The sequence below is a fragment of the Felis catus genome, chromosome D4 (assembly GCF_018350175.1).
Source record: "Felis catus isolate Fca126 chromosome D4, F.catus_Fca126_mat1.0, whole genome shotgun sequence".
Lineage (NCBI taxonomy): Eukaryota > Metazoa > Chordata > Mammalia > Carnivora > Felidae > Felis > Felis catus.
The window spans coordinates 14,216,692-14,238,360 of NC_058380.1; the positions used below are offsets into that span (position 1 = coordinate 14,216,692).

General features: G+C 41.7%; 1 long non-coding RNA gene and 1 pseudogene across 1 annotated transcript in view; one reads left to right on the forward strand and one right to left on the reverse strand.

The window, feature by feature from the left end:
• LOC123381624 overlaps nucleotides 1-21,669 on the reverse strand; it is a 36,019-nt gene that overhangs the window by 6,264 nt on the left and 8,086 nt on the right. The window contains exon 3 of the long non-coding RNA XR_006588878.1: nucleotides 5,425-5,562. This is a non-coding gene — a long non-coding RNA (uncharacterized LOC123381624). The remainder of the gene's footprint in view (nucleotides 1-5,424; nucleotides 5,563-21,669) is intronic.
• LOC111557678 lies at nucleotides 1,186-1,278 on the forward strand (annotated as a pseudogene).

The window sequence follows — 21,669 nt, forward strand, 5'->3', positions numbered from 1 at the left end:
ATGACTCATCATCTTGGGCTATTCTGCTGACACATTGTATCAGCACAAAGGAGCTTGAAAATCATCATGATTAAGAACAGAGTATAGCAGTTTAATTTTTAAAAATAGAAAGAGATGGGGCACCTGGGTGGCGCAGTCGGTTAAGCCTCCGACTTCAGCCAGGTCACGATCTCGCGGTCCGGGAGTTCGAGCCCCGCGTCGGGCTCTGGGCTGATGGCTCAGAGCCTGGAGCCTGTTTCCGATTCTGTGTCTCCCTCTCTCTGACCCTCCCCCGTTCATGCTCTGTCTCTCTCTGTCTCAAAAATAAATAAACGTTAAAAAAAATTAAAAAAAATAAAAATAAAAATAGAGATATCTTTTTTTTTTTTTTTTGGTATACACGTGAGTTTGGGTCATTGTGGTGAAGAATCGAAGCAGAGAAATGTTCACCTTAAGCCGGGAAGGCTGACCCATAGCTTGCATAGTTCCCATAAGGATCAGATGCATCCGGGTTGCTACATTCTTTTTTTTTTTTTTTTTTTTCAACGTTTATTTATTTTTGGGACAGAGAGAGACAGAGCATGAACGGGGGAGGGGCAGAGAGAGAGGGAGACACAGAATCGGAACCAGGCTCCAGGCTCTGAGCCATCAGCCCAGAGCCTGACGCGGGGCTCGAACTCACGGACCGCGAGATCGTGACCTGGCTGAAGTCGGACGCTTAACCGACTGCGCCACCCAGGCGCCCCCCGGGTTGCTACATTCTTAAGGGGTCTCGTGACTGCCTGTATATCTCACCAATACTTAATATAGACCTGAATGAGAAACACCACAAAAATCTTGTGGAAGTGGTTTTACAAGTAGAACTTCAAAGAAGACTTTTATGGTCGGATACTCCCTGCACATCCCCTCCCACTTGAGTACTAAGTGTATAACTACCAGCTTCATACAACAAAAGTTGGGTTCTTTCTGCCCGCGGGTCCTGTCCCCGAGCTCCTTAAACAAACCTAGTAAGATGCGCCATACAGAGTGTCAAGGACTCTCGTGCTCGGGGACCCTGCAACAACTGTGTCCAAAAGTGTAGCATTATCCAAGTTACTGTGTTAGTCACTGGAAGTTCAGAAGCTGGTGTTTGTGTACGTGATCATTCACAACTCTTGCCAAGGGAGAAGGAAATCAACACGGTTGAATATTTAATAATGCACGATAATCACTTCTCGGCCTTTTGGCTAAGATCAAGTGTAGTATCTGCTCTTATCAGTTTAATAATGCACAATCAACTTTTCTCTCTCGAAAAGTTATCAGGGGTTCCTGCCGCTCCAGCATCAGAAGAGTGAGTTGGTCTCCTAGGTGTACTAACGTATCATCATTAGTATACATCATTAGTAAAAAAGCCTAATAGTGGTCAACTATACTCACCCCGCCTCCAACAACACAGAAACAAAAACAAAAACCAACAGAGCATCGAGTGAGAAATGACCAGAATGGAGACCTCTCTCTTAAATATATGGAGACATTTAATGTGGATGAATATGTAGAATTTCCCACCCATTGTCCTCAAGTCTCCCAATCGTAGGTGTGGGATACCTTTTTAAAAGCATATTGATGTTGATCCTAAAACTGCTCATACCCTTGTGCGAATGGGAATCCTGCAAACTTACAAACAGAATGTGATGCCTTTGAAAAGAAAATAAAAGCTGGTGGAATAGATCGGTTGCAGGTAATCGTTCTCCTAATAGGCATACACAAGGCATTTGTGCTGTCTGTGCACAGGAGTGCAAGAAGGAGTCAGTCACAGGTAGAATATATCATCTTTCCAGCATCATCTCTGAACTACATTTGTGTACGATGAAGATGCTACTTTATTTATTCTTTTAATTTTTTTTTTTAATTTTAGACAAAGAGAGCATGAGTGGGGCAGGGGCAGAGGGAGAGACAGAATCCCAAGCAGGCTCCACGCTCAGTGCAGAGCCCAATGTGGGGCTCCATCCCATGACCCTGGGATCATGGACTGAGCCAAAGCCAAGGGTCAGACACTTAACCAACTGAACCACCCAGGCACCCCCGAAGATGTTACTTACTTCAGAACTAAGAGTTAAAACTGTGAACTACTTAACGGTTTAATGCATGTGCACAATAAACTTGTAGGTCCACTATAGAATATGGTAGAAGGAAACTGAAGAAGATTGGAGCAAAGTCCTGCTTGAATGAACACAATGTTTTTTGTAAGAAGTAGATGAATTTCAGCTTTGCAGTATAATAAAACTGGGAATTTAAAAACATTTTTTAAATGTTTATTTATTTTTGAGAGAGAGAGACAGAGAGAGACAGAGTGCAAGCAGGGGAGGGGCAGAGAGAGAGAGGGAGACACAGAATCCGAAGCCGGCTCCAGGCTCTGAGCTGTCAGCACAGAGCGCGATGCGGGGCCTGAACCCATGAACCCTGAGATCATGATCTGGGCAGAAGTCAGATGCTTAACCAACGGAGCCACCCAGGTGCCCCTTAAGATGGCCATTTTTAAAAGTTCAATATCTATATATTAAACATTCCAGGGCGCCTGGGTGGGTCAGCCAGTTAAGCGTCTGACTCTTGATTTCCGCTCAGGTCGTGATCTCACAGTTGTGAGTTCCAGCCCCGCACGGGGCTCCTCACTGACAGTGCAGAGCCTCCTTGGGATCCTCTCCCTCTCTCCCTTTCTCTCTGACCCTCTCCTTGCTCTCTCTCTCTTAAAAAATAAATTAATTTAAAAATAAAATAAACATTCCATATTTGGAAAGCATGTATTTTACACTAGGGCTTAGAAGAAGTCATTGGTTCTCATAACCGATAAGCTGTTTATCATAAACATTTTATTGAAAAACCAACTTCGTTGAAAGTAGATAGTCTATAAAACAGCACAGAAATGAAATACCTGCCTGCGTAGAAAATGTCAACTGTCATTTTATTTTATTTTATTTTTTTATTATTTTTTTTTTAAATTTTTTTTTCAACGTTTATTTATTTTTTGGGGGACAGAGAGAGACAGAGCATGAACGGGGGAGGGGCAGAGAGAGAGAGGGAGACACAGAATCGGAAACAGGCTCCAGGCTCTGAGCCATCAGCCCAGAGCCCGACGCGGGGCTCGAACTCACGGACCGTGAGATCGTGACCTGGCTGAAGTCGGACGCTTAACCGACTGCGCCACCCAGTCGCCCCTCAACTGTCATTTTAAAGGTGGAGATTCTGCATTTCAAGTACCATTCAAGACATGACTCTTGAGGCACAATATACAAGATTTATGTTTTTTAATTATAGAAAGATACAACAAGACTTTCAGATATGAATTGACTATCTTGACAATTTTAATTCTGGAATAATATCTTTATATTTTATCTGCATTACATACATGCTTTTCTGCACACGACTGCCATAGCCATCTTCCTACAATGCCATCTGGACATTAAAGTCCTGCTATATATTGTTGGTCAAGGAAATTTGAAGAGAAGACAGTGCTGAAAAGTATAGTTTATGTCCTTTTGAAAAAATATGTATAGGGCATTTTTTTGACGTACCTTCTTCTTTAGCACTTTTTCAAGAAATGTGCTTTTATTTTTATTTAATGAGTTGGGTTCAGGCCCTTAATATAAACATCTTGGCTATTTAAAAAAAAAATTAATGTTTATTTATATTTGAGAGAGAGGGAGAGTGCAAGCAGGGGAAGGGCAGAGAGAGAGGGAGACACAGAATCCGAAGCAGGATCCGAGCTCCGAGCTGTCAGCACAGAGCCCGATGCGGGGCTCGACCTCATGAACCACAAAATCATAACCTGAGCTGAAGTCAGAGGCTTAACTGACTGAGCCACCCAGGCGCCCCTAAGTGTCTTGGCTATTACGAGCTTTATACCAATAGCACAGTAAGGAAATTTTTTTTGAGGAGAATTTTCTCATTATTGTCAAACTTCCTAAATGATTAACCTTATTCCTCATATATAAAAATGTCTAAAAGGATAATATGACAAAGTGTAACTATTTTAGATTGCCATAGCAACTTGCACCTTAACCTACAAATAAAAGTATATTGTTTTCTACCTTTAATTCAAATAAAGGTTATATAAACAAAAAGCTAGCTGGAAGATCCTAATATGTGCTGCGGCCATCAGATTCTGCATTCCCTTTCTGGAAATACTCCACTCTGCCACTAGAGGGCACCATGTACACACTGGGCAGAGAGAGCGCCAAAGGCCTCTTTCTTGGTCTTGATTCCTTTCCCTGAAGGAATAACCCAGCCAGTGTGGGTCTGAGTGGAGATCAGAGCTGGTGGGTGGTGTTGCTTCAGCACTTCTGTGCAACTTCGAACTTTTTTATGATGTCCCTAATCATTTCAGCCCCTAGATGAACTTGAGTTCAGCCTTGATTCAGATGGGAACACAGAATGTAATTATGACTGAATGTTTTTGGAGGTTGCTGATAATAGGGACAGAGTTAAGAGTTGAGGAGGGTCTTCTGTGTGTGAAACAGTCCATTGCAACAATCAGACCAAGCCCAGTTCTGTTCTCAGCTACACCAATTTCTGAGTAACTTTGTACAAACTAAGAGGTGGAACCAAGTTCCACAAATATTTGGTTGGAAGAATACGTTCATACTTTTTATTCATAGTATGTTTCAGAATTTCACTCTAGGGGTGTGTGGCTGGCTCAGTGGTAGAACATCTGACTCTTGATCTCAGGGTGGTGAGTTCAAGCCCCACATTGGGTATAGAGATTACATTAAAAAAAAAAGATGAAAAAAAAAGTTAAAAATTGTTATAGTAATCTTTATTTTTAATATTTATATTAATATTTATTTTTAAGAATGTAATGTTAACATAATCCAAACTAACCTAACTAATTTTATATCTAGCAAAGAACACACAGCAATAGCTGATGTTATTGTAGAAATCTGCAAAGTTGTGAATATTTGATTCAATATTTATTTGAGACACTCCGAAAAGCAGACCTGCAGCGTCTCAACATAAGATTGCCCAGCTTTTCAAAGGCATAATGTTAGATGGGGGGAAAATCTATATCCAAGGAATTGTTCAAAATATTAAAGAAAATCTATGAGGAGAAGCTGATACATAAGAAAGGGTCTGTTTTTCTGTTTTCAAATAACATTATGAGTGATGCCTGCAATTGACGTAGCTCTCCCTAGCTTTTAAATCAAACCTAAAAAAAACAGGACCATGTCATGTGCAGGTATCTCATGTTGTCATGTCTATAAGGAAGGAAGGCAATTCTGCTCCAAAGACAAATGAAGAGTTATGTAGATCTTACCTCTGGGTCTCTTGAAGAGGCAGCAAAAAATTGAATTTAATTGCACGATACAGAGCAAATCATCATAAACATCTTCCTTAGCAAACACCAACCTTTCCTTTCCTTTTCCCCAAGACAGCTGCTCTAACTTCTTCGATCCTCCTCTTAAAAACACTCACCATTCCAGCCTTCCTTCTCAATTCTCTGGCTCCTCATTCTTGTCTTTGCTTGGGTAGTGCCTCACACCTGCTTCCGTAGAATACTCCGCTCTCTTCAATGTTACATCTTTTCATTTCCTCTCTCAGCCAAAGAAGTCCCTTGGAAAGTGAAGGAAGAAGAAAGACTGTGTTTCCATCTACCCCACAGAAGAAGTGATGGGGATATCATACTGCCAAAAAGAGAAGGGAAAGAACAGGAAGAGAAAGAAATTACTTTTGCTAAGAGATACTTTGTGAAATCATGTTTGCTTTTGTTAGGTTTGATATCAGCCAAATTCGACATTACCTGGCCCAATCACCTTCTCAAAATCACAAATAGAATCAGAAACTCTCTAATCTGGAAGGGATCAACAAGTCCAAATCTTGCATTTTATAGATCAGAAGGCTGAGATGAGGAGAGGGTATTGGATTAGCCAAAGTTCCTTCACTGATGATAGAGCTGCATTTCTTAACCCAAATCCACTGACCCTGACCTCCTTTGTCCATTACAGCACATTGCTTTGAGCTCAGGTTTTACTTTGAGCTTAGTTTTGTTTTGTATTTTTTTAGCATACACATTATATTGAGGTCTTCCTTCCCAGAAAGGCCAAACTCTGAAACAAAAAATCAATATTAAAGTACTATTAATGGCAAACCTTTTTTATATAAATGATAAACTATAAACATCTCAGAAATATAGTGTGTATATTTTTATGAAAGTGATTTTGCAAATATTGAAAAAACATAGGTAGGTAACATTATATTTGTTTATTTTAACTGGCTTTATTTTATTTTATTTTATTTTATTTTATTTTATTTTATTTTATGTAAGCTCTATGCCCAAAATAGGACTTGAACTCATAACATCGATATCAAGAGTCACATGCTTTACTGATTGGGCCAGCCAGGCACCCCTATACTTATTTATTTAAAATAAAATACAACTATGGGGGTGCCTGGGTGGCTCAGTCAGTTAAGTGTCTGACTTTGGCTCAGGTCATGATCTCACGGTTCGTGAGTTCCAGCCCTGTGTCAGGCTCTGTGCTGACAGCTCAGAGCCTGGAGCTTGCTTGGGATTCTGTGTCTCCCTCTCTCTCTCTCTCTGCCCCTCCCCCACTCATGCTCTGTCTCTATGTACCTCAAAAATAAATAAACATTAAAAAAAATTTTAAATAAAATACAACTACAAAACTTTTTAAAAATTGAGATTTATCTAATCATCTCCACTTCTTTGATAGAAAACATAAAGAACTCTTTTTTTTCTCCTTTACCATTGATGCTTCTCTTCTCTGATCAAGTACAGCCCTTCACGAGACATACTAAATTCTGCCTAGAACACATTTTCTAGCACAGCTCTAGGCGCTAGGAATACAAGCACCAGTAGGTCATTCTCTTGAGCATCTTGATTTAGTAAAACAATCTAGCCACACTCACTCCTAATTATTGAAGCCATCCCACCACCCAGAATGCCATCCTCCTCATGAGCATTTTTTCTTAAGATTTTTAAGTAATCTCTACACCCAATGTGGGGCTCGAGCTTACAACCCCAAGATCGAGACTCGTGTGCTCTTCTAACTGAGCCAAACAGGTGCCCTTCTTACATCTTTTAAGTAATTCCACCAAAAAATGTTTCATTTTTCTTTCCCAGGAGGTAAAAAAACACAACAAAACCCTACTTCATTAATACTTCTAGTTTCTGAAACACAAAATACATTTCCTTTTTATCACATTATTGCTACAGAAAAGCATTCATCTTGACTTTCCTGGTGGCATACCTAAGATGCTCACAGAAATAAACATTCATTGGGAATATTCTGTATCATAACCGCAAAAGGCAAGAGGACCACTTTTTTCCTCTTAAAACAAACAAACAAACAAGCAAACAAACAGATATAAAGGCTTATCTGCTCTGGAACAAGTATTATCATCTGCAAGTGGCAAATAAGTAAGATAGCATCATCACTTATTGTGTAATTAACAAGAAGAGAAAAAGATCACGTAATCAAAATAGCCCCAAGTATGATTGTCTTTATCTGGGAACAAACCTGACTGTCCCTGAGTCTTTGTAACCTTAGCTTGGCTTAAATTAAGGAAATGTGGGGCACCTGGCTGGCTCACTCGAAAGAGCATGTGACTCTTGATCTCGGCCTCAAATTCATGACCCCCACATTGGGTGTAGAGATTAATACAATAAATAAATAAATAAATAAACTTTAAAAGTTAATTAATTAAGGAAACGTGTGGTGGTCAACCACCTACATTTAAGGGTAAAGGTAGAATGCTAACATTTTTCACTTATCACTTTGGCAAATGTTTTAAAAGTTAACACCCCATGGTAGTGAGGACTCTGAGAAGTTTGCTCATGGGTTTATATTAATGGAAATGTAATTTGGTATAACCTTGCCCAAAGGCAATTTGGCAGTGGGTATTAAAACCTTTATTTATTTATTTATTTATTTATAATTTTTTTTAATGTTTATTTATTTTTGAGAGAGAGAGACAGAGTGAGCAGGGGAGGGGCAGAGAGAGAGGGAGACACAGAATCTGAAGCAGGCTCCAGGCTCTGAGCTGTCAGCACAGAGCCTGACGCGGGGCTCGAACTCAAGGACTGTGAGATCATGACCTGAGCGGAAGTCTGGCGCTTTAGACTGAGCCACCCCGGCGCCCCTAAAATTTTTTGAAGTAGAAACTAGTTATGACTTTGATTTAACAATTTTGCTTTCTTATGAAAATAATCAGTTAGGCAAAAAGGTTTATCACTCATTACTTCAAATAACAAAAAGCTGAGGAACACTTAAATATCCACCAATAGGGTTATAAATATATATGGTATAAGCAAAGGATGGAATACTATGTAGCTACCAAAAATAGTGTTAAATAAGATCTACTAGTATATAAAATTGTTTATGATGTATTTTAAGAAAAAAAGCAAACATAAAAGTACATGGAGAATCCATTTGCATATGTTTTAAAAGCTGTAACGAATATATAACAGAAACTTCCTGATGATTCTCCTAATCAGATACATAGCACTTGTTGTCTTCTCTATATTTTTCTGTACTTTCTAAATTTTCTACAATAAACATGTAGTGCTTTTGTAATCAGGAAAAAAAATTCTGGGGCACCTGGCTGGCTGAGTCAGTAGAACCTATGACTCTTGATCTTGGGGTTAAGTTTGAGCCCCACATTGAGTGTAGAGATTACTTAAAATAAGATCGTAAAAAAAAATTCTTTGTTCTCTTTCTTTCTTTCTTTTTTGTTTAAGGCAGGCCTTTCTCAACTGACTGTCCAAATGTGACAATGACAAGTATTCAGAAGACAGTTTGCAACAGTGTTGCGATTGTGTTCAGATCAAGCTTGCTGTCCCAGATGCATGCAGGCCATTTGTCACCCTTGGCTCTGGAGCTCAGCGGAGTTTCCTTTCCTTCAGCAGAACACAATCCAAGGAGAAGCGCCCCGGCGGGCTGGCCCCGAGCCACCAAGCCTTCCCAAACCCTGTGGGGGGAGCAGAAAGGCCAATTCCCCACTAACAGGCAGATGGCGAAAACATCCTCTTGGCTCTTGTAAATTCAGCCATATCGGTGCAGACACAGCTGAAACAAGGCAGGCGAGCTCCGTAAGGCAAGGCAAAATTAGTCCCCTCTCAAGGGAGTGTTTTGCCATGCCAGCTGGCTTTTCCTGCCATGCCCTTGGCCGGTTCAAGGCTGAGAAACCAAGCGGGTAATGGGCAAAAAAGTGAGGCCGTGAACTGGGGACCTGAGCATCTCAGCTGGTGGGGAGCTGGGCTTCAAGCCCGGTGGGTGTGAAACCGTGCCCGCAGGGCTAAGGAGGTTACGACTGTCCCTGGCAAGCCTCCCACGGACTCCCCCATCTTCTTCACGGGAACATGAACCTTATCTTTTGGAGGCAAACAACAAACAGGAAAAGCTCCAGGCAGCTGAGGGCAGTGTGAGTTTGATCACTGACTCACACCTGCACAGATGGGCGTCCAGTCACCCCTACCTCATCGTAATGTTTAACTCTGCACTCCAGGAGGAACACAGCTTCATGAACATAATACAGGACACCCATACAGTACCCCTGCTGGCCTTCCCTGCAGCGATAAAACTGCCCTTTCTGAACATTCATCTTAACACTAAATAAAAGAAACCCACTCGCCCTCACTCCAGGAGTCATGGTTTTGGACGTTATGCCCTGAGATTTCCTTATTTTCTGCAAATGAAATTTCTTTTGGGTGACAACTCCACCTGGTATAGTCTCTCTCTGTCACTTACCAAGGAGCGAACTCACGTTCGTTCAATTCCAGATACACTGAGAGGAAGCGGGAAGAATTCCATACAACAGTCAAGTGGGAAGGAGGTCTGGATTGTGAATGAGGAGCCCTGGGTGCCAATTGTGTCTCTCTTTCCCTCTCTCTGACTTTTAGTTCCTTCTTCTATAAAATGGTGGGGTGGGAGGGGAGATAGTTTAAATGAGCCGTAAAGTTGCTTCCAGCCTTCAAAACCTTTATAATGATTTATAATGAGGTTATCCAATATACATTTCATTCCACATGAATTCATTAAGTACCTACTTTACCTAGCAAGCAGGAGCCAAGGTAAAAAACACACTGCTCAGCCACAGTACTCACAGTCCAAAGCAGTGACAAATTTCCCAGTCCCAATAATTATTATAATTATTATATATAATTCACTATATAATTATAATAATTAAATATACCATTTATTTAGGAGAATATTTTTTTTACCAAGATTGCATTTTTTCCATTGCCCAGAAAGTTTCTTTTATTTTAACTTTTTTAATAGTTTATTTATTTTTTGAGAGAGAGAGAGAGAGAGCAAGCGAGCAAGTGAGGGGCAGTGAGAGAGGGAGAAAGAGAAAATCCCAAGCAGGCTCTGCACTGTGAGTGAAGAGCCCAATGTGGGGCTCGAACTCATGAACACTGAGATCATGACCTGAGCTGAAATCAAGAGTCAGATGCTTAACCAACTGAGCCACCCAGTGCCCCAACCAAGAAAGCTTCTTATCCTTTGTTAATAAAACAATGTACTGGGGGGCAACATAGGTTTGGGTTAGAAGCTTGAGACAGAATCAGAGTTAAACCAGTTAAATTTTGGGGCGCCTGGGTGGCGCAGTCGGTTAAGCGTCCGACTTCAGCCAGGTCACGATCTCGCGGTCTGGGAGTTCGAGCCCCACGTCGGGCTCTGGGCTGATGGCTCAGAGCCTGGAGCCTGTTTCCGATTCTGTGTCTCCCTCTCTCTCTCTGCCCCTCCCCCATTCGTGCTCTGTCTCTCTCTGTCCCAAAAATAAATAAACGTTGAAAAAAAAAAAAAAAAACCAGTTAAATTTGAACCAGAACCAGTTAAATCTGAACTTCTCTCATTTGCTAACAGGATGGCATTGGAAAAATTGCTTACATTTGGCTTTAGTTTCCTTACCTGTAAAATGGGAATAATAGTAGTGCCTATTTTCTATTGTATTTTTTTTTTAAGATTTTATTTTCAAGTAATCTCTACACCCAATAGGGGGCTTGAACTCACAACCCCAAGGTCAAGAGTTGTCTGCTCCGCTTACTGAACCGGAGAGGTGCTCCTTTACCTGGGATAAATATAGGGAGTAAATGACCTGAAGCACACCAACTAAGTTCTCAGTAAATCATAATTGTTAATAAAGAAAGTGTAAAAATAATTTTAATATGTTTAACCAAGCGCAAAATCTTAGAAGTTTAGACCGAAAGGGAATTAGAAAGAATCTATTTCAGGGCATCTAGGTGGCTCAGTGGGTTACTCATCCGACTCTTGATTTTGGCTCAGGTTAAGATCTCAGGGTTCGTGTGTTCCAGCCTCCATCCAGCTTTGTGCTGACGGCTCAGGGCCTGGTTAGGATTCTCTCTCTCCCTCTCGCTTTGCCCCTCCCCCACTCACGCATACACACATGCTCTTTCTCAAAATAAATAAATAAATAAATAAATAAAAACTTTAAAAAAAAGAATCAATTTCATTTCAATCTTTTCATGTTACATAAGGAAACTGTGAGTCAGAGAGGTTGAGTAAGGCCTTGGGAATTCCTAAGAGCTATTTTATTTTCTTTATATATCCCAATAATTAATTAGAAAATGTGATGTGCTTCCCTGAGAAACAAAAATTATTTTTCTAAGCCATGTGGAAATTACTTCTATGATTTCTATTATTTTGAATCTTCTATGTGCTTTATTGAAAATTTGACTATCATTTCAGAAAGTCTTTCCAAAAAGGATCTGGCATTTTGGCTAAATAGCCCAACTGATCCTTGCCCCAGCTTCTTTGCAAAATCCATTGTGATTACTCCAAGTAAACTCAGACTCTCCCTTTCTTGTGTCTGTGCCATGCAGGCTGTTTTCTCTCAGTTTTTCTGGCCACTTTTGGCTAGCTAGAAAAAAATACTTTCAACTTTAGACAAGCCAAGTTTGGTTCATTGACTCCAATTAGACAGATACCTTCTCTGGAAATAAAGACTCAGGTTATGCGACATTGTCTGCAGGACAATAAGACAGAAGGAAAGGGCACCCAGAGAGAATAGAGAGAAGGCAAACTAACATTTATCCCATGCTTTCCATATGCCCATGGACTCCCTTAATCTTCACAACCCAGGAATTAGATATTACTATTCTCATCATAGGTGAAAAAGCTTAGCACAAGGGAGCAACTTGCCTGAAGTCACACAGCCAGGAAATGGAGTTGAAGTTTGAACCCAGGCCAGTCTGTGTCCAAATTCTTTCTAGTATATCAGCTACACTCTCTCCCACTCATGATCGCCATGATATTCAAACTAAAATTTTTAATGCTTTCATTTATTTATTTTTTAGAGAGAAAGAATGCACACGAGCAGGGCAGGGGCACGGAGAGAGGGGGACAGAGGAGCCAAGCAGTCTCTACACTGACAGCAGCAACCCTGATGTGGGGCTTGAACTCACAAACTGTGAGATCATGACCTGAGCCGAAGTTGGATACTCAACCTACTGAGCCACCCAGGCGCCCTGTCATCTTCATGATATTCAATTGATGGCGTACCTCTTGATGTTAAAACAAAACACGACAAAACACCCCCTCCCCCCAGTTCCTACAAGATGGTGGAGTCACACATTTGGAGAAAAGAAATCCATGATGCAACTCACTAAAAAGTGTGATGAATGTCTAAGAGGTGTTACCAGGACATTGCACTTCAATTGTTAGGACTCATCCCAAGTAAGGTAGGTGAGGCTTTAGTCCTTCCTAATAACATTTTCTTGTATTGTATTATGATTCTTGTATCACAGGGCAGAGGAACTTAATGAATGTAGACAGAGAAGAATCGTATAGATTTTATTTCCATAAAAGCTTCTCTTGAAATCGAATCTCCTTGGAATTGATCAAGTCGTTTTCCTGGCCTTTTTGAGGTTAAAGGTTTTGAGTTCTCTTTCACCTCCCATCTCTGGCTTTTTTTCAAGCATTTTTGCAGTCCACTTACAGTTCAGAACAGATGTGGATGCTGGCCTGCTCCCAGAGTCTTGCTGCTAAATCATGACTCCACCATCCCCATGGACCGAGTCGTGCCAAAGTAGAAAGTGACTTCAACTCACAGCAGAATCTGTGTTGCTGCCAATCTGGTTTAAGCCCAAAGGAAGCAATTCTATTTGCAGCATTTTTTTTTTTTTCAATTTCCAGTTTATGCTGAGAAGGTAGAGTACATCACATTTTGGTGATTTATACAGTACATCCTAAGGCCTGTCTCTCCTCTATTGCCCCAACATTGCATTTGTCAAGTCCTCAGACTCGAAGAGCAAAAAAAAAAAAAAAGAAAGAAAGAAAGAAAAAGAAAAAAGAGCAAAGTCTTCGGCAAATTGGAGATAAGCAGATTAACAGGAACTGAGCAAGAAAATAAAATAGATCTCTAAAAGAACAACAACCTGCAAATCATTTAAAATATGAACGATGTTAGAGAGTATGACCCGGGAGATTAAGACAAGATAACTTTGGGTTACTCACGTGTAATAATGTCAGCTGTATCACTTCCCCATCACTGATGGGTACAGGAAACTGTACTGTGTTGATAAAGAGCGTATGAGAAAGGGAACGGCTGTCAGTAACTTAGCCATTTATTATAGCAAAACGACTCCCGGGGAACCCCCCCATCTGCCCCCCGGGGCTCGAAAAGCTGCAGCATGCCGCAAACAGCAGAACACAAAGGGACTAAAAAGTTCTATTACAACTTTCAATTCCAGGGCCATTTGGAGACTATCCATCATGGAAAGGCCTGGACTGGGTGGCAGCTGGACATCTCCAATACAGATGAAGCAGAAGTACCAAGTGTAATCCTGATGGCAAAGGTGGGGCCTTAAAGAACCTGTCCCTTCAGGGTTCTCCTCTTTATTTGCTTGAATATTCTTAGGTTTGAAGCTCTGACATTTCCCCAAACAGGCTTATTGACCTCATTCATTCATTCTCTGACCTCATGGTAGGGTCAGGCATTGTCTGAGGCCCTGGCATGGAGTGTTGAATCAGGAAGACCAGGTCCCTGCTATGAGGAAGCATTCATTCCAGAGTCACACTTATGTTCCCAACAAGCAGATTTTAAGCATGTGCTCTGTATTTCATCACCGTAGGAAACACTCAGCCCCTCAAGTTGTAGCCAGGGGCACAGGGGTGCAAGAGCACATGGCTCCAAGGGGGCCCAAGCAGACCAGGTTGGGCCACTTTGCTGCTGACAAAATCCAAAGGCAGAGAGACAGTGGCGGTGAAACAGGAAGGGAATTTATTTCAGCGAGGCCAACACTGGCAAGACAGTGGATTTGCGTCTCAGAGACTGGCTCCAAAGTGTCAAAAATGCTTCCAGGTTTATATGAGAAAAATGTGGGACAAAGGTCGGTGGGTATGTGCAAGTGGGCAGTAAAAGTCAGTCCGATCATTGTCTTGGGGTTAATCACGCAGGGTCTTACGGACCCAGGGCAGCCCGTGTGGCTGGGGGAGGCTGTTTCTGTTCCCATCACGGGGATGCTTTGCCCTCAGGGTCTTCTGCTTGAGTTAAGAGACAAAGGGGAAAGATGAACTGAATCAATTAGAAAGTACCTGAGGTCAAAATGGCGGTAGGTGACATCCTCTTTCAAAGTGGTATTTCAAAGTGAATAGGCTCCACTGGCAATAAGTTTTCTTCTTCGAACTTTTAGAAGGGTCACTTATTGCTATAAACAGTGCTAAGTTTGCCCTACCCTGAAATCTTCACAGAAAAATCCCCCATAAGAATCCAAGGGGATATTATCCATATATCATATGTATGTATGGGGCATTCTGGTCTTTGACTTAAATAACTCTCAAGAAATAACTTGTTAGTTTCTATTAATATTTGATAAGATTTGACAAATCAGCTCAGAGGATTCAATGAAATGATCTGTCTTAACAGGAAGCCAAAGCAAAGGGAAGAGAAAATAAAATGTACAGAAGGGGAAAAGAATGTTCTACCCCCTCCCCCCCCCCCCCCCCAAATATGCCTCTTTGGCATAAAGATTATTTTAGGCTGATTAGTTTTGAGAAGGTACAGACACAGGAGTAGAAATTGCCCTTTTCTGAGGGACATTTACATTTATAAGGAATATCTCCATTTAGAAGGGTGTCTCCCTCTCTATCAAGAAGAGAAGAATGCACCTAAATCTCTAGGAACTCTTATCGATGGAGAAGGTGACTTAAATCTGTAACAACCTTATCTTCTGTTTATTGTGCTTTTCCTGGTAACCTCCCATAATTAGCTCCTCTGCCCAACCCAAGCATTCTTCTTTTGTCAATAGCTGAAGATGGTAGTCAAGGTGGTGGCTTGGGCCATTTCAGGGAGTTACCCAGTCTTCCCGGGTCTCTCCCATGTATACAGAAGGCATATGTGTTATTACACTTCTGTTTATTTTTCTCTGGTTAATCTGTCTTTTATTATAAGAGGGTATAGAGGAGGAAAAATTTTCCCTCTACCCTTCTAGATTCTTGGCTGACACTCCCCGCCAGCCCCCCCCCCCCCCCCCATCCTTCAATACCATCTTCGACTAAAGACAAAAGGAAAATGTAGGAGGTAGAGAGCCAGTTATGGGAGGCTACCAGGAAAAGCACGGTAAACAAGGGTAGGGCTGTTATGCAGGTTCAAGTGATGTCTTTTTCATTGATGAATGTACAAAGGGACACACCCTCACAAATGGCAATTTCCCTTATAAATGTAAATGTCCCTTACAAAAGGGCACCTTCTACTCTTTTTTGGAGCTTATCCTGTGTCTGCTGTTTCTTAAAAATAACCAGCTGAAGATAATGTTTATGCCAAAGAGGCATGTTTTATTTTTTTTAAATGTTTATTTATTTTGGAAGAGAGAGAGTGAGCGAGTGAGAGTTCATGCATGAGCAGGGGAGGGGCAGTGAGGGAGAGAGAGAATCTTAAGCAGGCTCTACTCTGAGTCCAACGCGGGACTCAATCTCATGACCCTGGGATCATGACTCGAGCCAAAATCAAGAGTCGGAAGCTCAACTGACTGAGCCACCCAGGTACCCCTAAAGAGGCATAATTTAGAGTGACATATTTATTCTTCAGGAAGGAAGCAGCCAAGAACCTAGAAGAGTAGTGGGAAAATTATTTTTTTTCCCCTACATATACCTCTTCCAATGGATACTGGACTAAAGTGTATGTTTTTTATAGATGAGAAAACAAAGACCTGTAAGAGGTACATTAACTGGTTCCCAAACACAGAATTAGAGTAAGGAAACGAGGTGCTGGGGTTGGAGGAGGTCTGTAAGTAACACAGATCACCACTGGATTTCAGCTCAACAGTAACGACTCACTTCCTCCATATGCAGAAGAAGTTTTAAAAACAATTTGGGGAGAGTAGCCAGGAAGCAAGCTTCAGCTGGGAACAACAGGAAGCTGCAGCAAATGACAGTCATCACGACCACTGTAAATGGCTAAAGGTGAAGAACCAGCATGGTCTGGCAAATACAAATGTATCCAAGAGTGCGAGAGGCCAGAAATTGGGATTTTAGGCTCTAGGGTGCAATAATAAATGACTCAGGGGACTCTGTTCTTCAAGATCTCGGAGTTTAGTATAAGAAACAGACTAATTATATACTACACGAGAAAAGGGCACAGGAGTCAAAATGAGAAACACATTCAGCCCAAGGAAGTAAGGTGATTCAAAAAACACAGGCACAATACAGGAAGGATTATATGTTGGGTCTTGAAGTATACATGGGAGTTTTCCAGGTAGACAAGCACTAAAGGCCATCCTATTCCAAATTAGTGAACACCCAACTGCAAAAGTAAAGAACTACAATCATGGATGATGGCTGAAGCTTAAACACCGAGGAGGAAAAAGAGTAGGAGATGAGTCTGAAGACGTAGGTTAGCCAGTGTTCTGTTTGTTTTGAAAATCAAACTTATGGGGCACCTGGGTGGCTCAGTCGGTTAAGCGGCCGACTTCAGCTCAGGTCATGATCTCGCGGTCCGGTCTGTGAGTTCGAGCCCCGCGTTGGGCTCTGTGCTGACAGCTCAGAGCCTGGAGCCTGTTTCAGATTCTGTGTCTCCCTCTCTCTGACCCTCCCCTGTTCATGCTCTGTCTCTCCCTGTCTCAAAAATAAATAAAACGTTAAAAAATAAATAAATAAATAAATAAATAAATAAATAAATAAATAAAAAAAAAGAAAATCAAACTTACAAAAAAGTTGCAGTAATCAAAGAGTACATAGAACACCTGCATACATTTATCCAGATTTATCTATTGTTAACATTCTGTCCCATTTGCTCCATCATTCTCTCTCTCTTTCTCTACATACACACATGTAACACTTTTTACACCCTTTCAGAGTAAATTGCATACTGTCACGGATGTGATTTTGTTTACGGGGGGACATCATCAGATTCGTGAAAACAATCACTCATGGAGGCAGGGAGACTTTCAGGAAGACATGGAGGAGGTCTGGAAGTGAAATGAATGATGAAATGAAGGATGCATCTGTGGAGATAAGGAGGAAGGGAGTAGATTTAGGAGAGAAATAAATGTTACCAGTTGGATGCAATAACAGAAACAGGGAAGAGAAGGGAGGAAGCTGGGTTTTAGGAACAGATAACTGAGTGGTAAAAGTCCTACCAATGGGGCGCCTGGGTGGCGCAGTCGGTTAAGCGTCCGACTTCAGCCAGGTCACGATCTCGCAGTCCGTGAGTTCGAGCCCCGCGTCGGGCTCTGGGCTGATGGCTCAGAGCCTGGAGCCTGTTTCCGATTCTGTGTCTCCCTCTCTCTCTGCCCCTCCCCCGTTCATGCTCTGTCTCTCTCTGTCCCAAAAATAAATAAACGTTGAAAAAAAAAAATAAAAAAAAAAAAAAAAGTCCTACCAAGACAAGAGAATAATGACAACACAACATTGTCATCACTGACATATATTAGATCCTAATTACATATAAGCATTTTTCTAAAACTGTAGATTATAGGGGCCAAGGGCAGGCCACCCCAGGATGGGCCACTTTGGCATGAACACTATTTGGAGTTAAAAGCAATCAAAAGCCCTCAGATTCAGGAAAATCTGTTTACTTCCCCCCTCAACTTCCTCCTTATGCCAGGAAGACAGCTATTAACAGAGATTCCTCTTTACCTAAGAAACTTATCTACATTATAGGGCAACCTTCGTTTTCCAAATGTCCTCTTACCTTCTGGCTAATGGCATTTCTCCCCTTTGTGCCCTCAGACCCTACCCCTCTCCTTAGCTTAGTGTCCAACCTCTCTCAGAAATGTAGTCTTAACTGTAGCCAATGAGTCAGCACCAGGGAGTGCCGCAAGGGCACTAAACATGAGGTAGTCTGCCCTAAGACCCCTTGCTTTTTCCCTAAGGGAAAGCCAGCCTGCCCCAAACAATCCTTTTCTTTTGTTGATGACTTTCTCGCCTCACCCTCCAAGGAAGACTTTCCTTGGAACCCCTCCCCTCCACTACTTGCTAGATGGGATGCTGCCTGACTCATGAATCATTTAATGAAGCCAATTAGACCTTTAAAACTTAGTCTGTTGAATTTTTGTTACTTAACAATACATATTACATAAGTATAGTTTCAGCTCACGCAGAAGAAAATAAAATCCCAAATTCCAAAGAGTAAAAGATACTTTCAGTCACATATTTGTTTTGAGTTATATGAGGCAACATTAGATATGGAAATGACAAATCGATTTTCTTTCTATTTTAACATTCAAAATGGTTTTAAAAACTGAGATGGAGATCAGTGTCTCCCAGACGCCCCCTTGTGGTTTGGCTTAGTGATTCCCAAATTTATCTGATGGGCAGAATTGACCTGGAGACCTTGGGGAAAATAGTTTCCGAGGCTGCACCCACAAATGAGCAGAAAGGGTAGAGAAGACTTGTTTATATATTTTTAAAGCTCTCCAAGATCATTTTGATGACCAGCGACTGTAAAAACTGGCGGCTTAAAAATTTCCCCTTTTTCAAGTTCACTTGAAACAAACTAGAAAACAAATTTTAGAGCCAGAATGGAACCGAGAGTGCATTCTGTTCCACTGTTTCATTTTACATGTGAAGAAAGAAAACGAACACTGAAAATGTGAAAGGCCTGGCCCAAGGTCACAGAGGATGCAAATGGCCAAAGCAGGGGCAGAGCCTGACATCTCTCGCTGGCTGTGAACTCCGCAAGGTTCATGGGAACAATTCTGATCCCATCCATCGCCACATGCTTATCCCTCAACTCACTGAGGGCTCTATGTCCCTACAGTCCACTTCAGTCCTGACTGGGGACAGCCCAGGCAAATATGCCGACAGATAGCCTTTGGAGAGAAATTCTTCCCTTTTTAATATTTGGCAGGTCTTAAAGATTGATTTTAAGGAAGCACAGGGAAGTAGGTAAGCAGGATGAAATATTCCCTAGAAGGAAAGCCACTTGGATGGGCATTGTCTCTTCTTTCTCCCAGGATTTGTCTGTGTTGGATACTGAACGCGTATTGCCTATTGTTCCACATTTAAAATTTTGTTCTTTTGGGTCTTGAAACTTGAAAGTGAAGTTATAAGTGCAGCTTACCGGGCAGAGTAAGCAGGAGGATAACAGGAAAAACCACTTTCCAGTCTTATCCTAGACAAGCATTAGTCAGTTAATCAGCAGAAAGGGACGACGGCTGGGCAAGAGGCTGAACAAGGGAAGGAATTTGGAAAGTGGAAACAGGCCTGGGAACATTTGTCTGCCTCGCCATTTTGCAAGGTGTAACCCTGCTTATCCCTAACATAATTCCATTTCTGGGATTCCTTTGGGTCCTTCCCCTTTGGTCTTTCTCAGTCCCCACGACTACTCTGAGAAGTTCTGGGCTCATCTGCGCTCATCTGAAACCTTGCTTTTCCAAAAGTCAGACCAGCATCCCGAGCATACGCTGAAAGCCAGTTAAAAAGCAGAATCTCAAGCCCCACCCCAAACCTACTGAAGCAGAATTGGCATTTTAATGAGATCCCCATGTGATTTGTACACACATTAAGGATTGAGAAATACTGCCCCAAAATATAAATGTTAGAATCTTGTGGCTGCGAGAGGCGAAAGGTTACTTAGGCCAGTTCAGAGTTTTCTCAACTGTATTGAAATCCAGGGTTTCATGGAATGTTTCCATGATTCTAAGAAGCATAATTATCTTTTGCTGAAATTGTTGAATGTATAAATATCTTAAGCTTAAGGACCATATCATGACCCAGTTTCCTTCTCTCTTCTTCTGTCTTTTTAGAAGTTTATTATAATAATTATTATTTTTTAGAAATCTCTATACCCAACATGGGGCTCAAACTCGTGACCCATGAGATCAAGAGTTGCACATTCTTCTGACTGAGCCAGCCAGGTTCCTCTCTCTCTTCCTTTAAATTATTCACCTAACTCCACCTACGGTTGGGCATTTGTTTCTAAATGGAATCAGAGAGAACTAGTTCAAACAACGTCATTTGACTCAGCATGTAATGAGTTGTGTGGACTTTAGCAAATTAATTGGCTTTCTTATTAGTCACCACAGCAGTAAGACGGAGGTGCTATTGTTTACCCTGTGTATCTCCCAAGAATATTAAAGGGTCAAAGAACTCTTAATGTCTGCATATGGTATTGCTGATTACTTAGTGGCTCAAATCAGAAATGTAGGAACCATTCTTGACTTCGCACATGAGCTCCATCACCAATTACTATCAAGCTTATCACTTCTCTCAAAACCTCCCATTTCTGTTATTCTCACTGCCAGTAATCTGGACTCGAGCTGCCATTATGTGTCACCTAAACCAGGGCTTCCTCTGGGCACCCTCTGCCTCTACCGCCCTTTAAATCATCACATACCCTGAAACTAAAGGCATATGTTTTTTTTAAGCACGATTTTGATCACAAAACTCCCCTACATAGTGTTCCTCAATAGCTTTCAAGGGCCTTAACTCCCAGATCCCCATGTGATTCATTCATCTGGCCACCTTCTCTACAGTCTCTTCCCTTGCTGCCTTCCAGTTACACTGACTTTGAAAATCAGAACTCAGAGAACTTTATCAGGAAACCACTTAACATCGGTCTCCCACCGTTCCTTTAACCTTTCCCATGACTCTCTTCGTTCACACTTGGATGAAGATGCCAGCAGTTTCAATGGCTTTTTGATTTCCTGCTGGATGATAGAAAATACCATGGTCACTTCCAGTGTCAAGCACCTTCTCAGTTCAAGATTTCAAAATATCCAGTCCCATACAACATAGAAAACACCAAATTTGATTTAAAATGAAATTGTGCTCATCCCCAGGCTGGAGCCCAATGGGGTCTGGCTGCTTGTGGAGGAAGGGGCTGGGTCATGGTGCTTTCTCTTTTTCTCCTGTGTGGTACTCCCACCTCCTCCACCTCCTGTATCTTGCTCAGTCTCTGACTCCACCAGGAGCTTGAAGCAAGGGAAGAGAGGTGAGGAAAGGATTGCAGTTTTTTCCCTGGCCATTGTTATGCAAAGATGCCACACCAAGTGTAGAAGTCAAGCTGTGCCCACTTCCGGTCTCTCTGTCCTAGTGTGTGACTGGGGACTCCAGTCATTTCACCCGTGCACTTTTTAAAGCACGACTTGACGCTATCTACCATGTCCTCTCAACACCATGTCCCTCGGGATGCATATGAAATTCTCCCCCTGGTTCCACCAAGGTCCTTCTCTCTAATCTTGAGGTGAAAGGGTAGCACCCCTCCCCCTGTCCCCTTGGAGAGGTTGAAGGAAACAGC